Source organism: Bos taurus, chromosome 20 (genome assembly GCF_002263795.3).
Source record: "Bos taurus isolate L1 Dominette 01449 registration number 42190680 breed Hereford chromosome 20, ARS-UCD2.0, whole genome shotgun sequence".
NCBI classification, from domain to species: Eukaryota; Metazoa; Chordata; class Mammalia; order Artiodactyla; family Bovidae; genus Bos; species Bos taurus.
Genome location: NC_037347.1, coordinates 56129563 through 56130484, shown reverse-complemented (window position 1 = coordinate 56130484; position 922 = coordinate 56129563). Strand labels below are relative to the sequence as shown.

The 922-nt window shown below is 39.0% G+C and overlaps 1 non-coding gene across 1 annotated transcript; it reads left to right on the top strand.

Moving 5' to 3' along the window:
• The first annotated feature begins 357 nt into the window (after positions 1 to 357).
• LOC112443053 (U6 spliceosomal RNA) lies at positions 358 to 464 on the top strand. Its single transcript, XR_003031328.1, has one exon. It is a non-coding gene; the product is annotated as a U6 spliceosomal RNA (small nuclear RNA).
• Positions 465 to 922: the final 458 nt, after the last annotated feature.

Sequence of the window (922 nt, the reverse complement as noted above, 5' to 3'; positions counted from 1 at the left end):
GAGACATACCACAAACAAGATAGACAAGGAAAATATATGGAACATTAGAAGTGATTTTAGGGGAGGAAAAATATTTCCCTTTAGGTTCAGTAAGTGGGGTCTTGAAATTAAACTGATGGAAGTTAGGTTATTAGGAGAAAAGGCATCCAAGTTTTATTAATATTTAACATTTTGCATGCACAGGGACTCTACAGAAAAGCAGTAAAACAAACTGAAAGAAGGGTTAGATTTGGACTTACATACTGTTTTAACAAAGGGTGATAAATTATGGAGAAGTGACTACACAAAGGAAAGGGGTTTGGGGCTTCTAGGGCCAATAAATTGTGAGGAGGTGGAAGTTTAAGAAGTCTGGGGGTGGTGCTCACTTCGGCAGCACATATACGAAAATTGGAATGATACAGAGAAGATTAGCATGGCCCCTGCGCAAAGATGACATGCAAATTCATGAAGCGTTCCATATTTTTATAAATAAATTTAAATTAAAAACAAAAAAAAAGAAGTCTGGGGGGGCATCTTATGGTAGAAGGCTTACAGTATACAGGCTTATTTTTAGTTTTAAATTTTTATTTTGTATTGGGAGTATAGCTGATTAACAATGTTGTGATAGCTTCAGGTGAACATTGAAGGGACCCAGCCTACAAATACATGTATCCATCCTCCCCCAAATCCCTCCTCCCACCCAGGCTGCCAAATAACATTGAGCAGAGTTCCCTTAGACAGGCTTATTCAGTAAGGTTTGTTTCTCAGATTCATCTTGGTGCCATCACTGGTGATAAGGATTCTTCTCCTCTTCCTGGTCTGGGAGTGGGGTACCGTTGTGTCTGCTTTTTTTCAAAAATAATCAGTCCCAAGTAATTCTTGTGGCCATATTTTGGAGTGGCATATTCTGTGTCCCTTCAGGATAACTGAGCAGGGTAAAAGG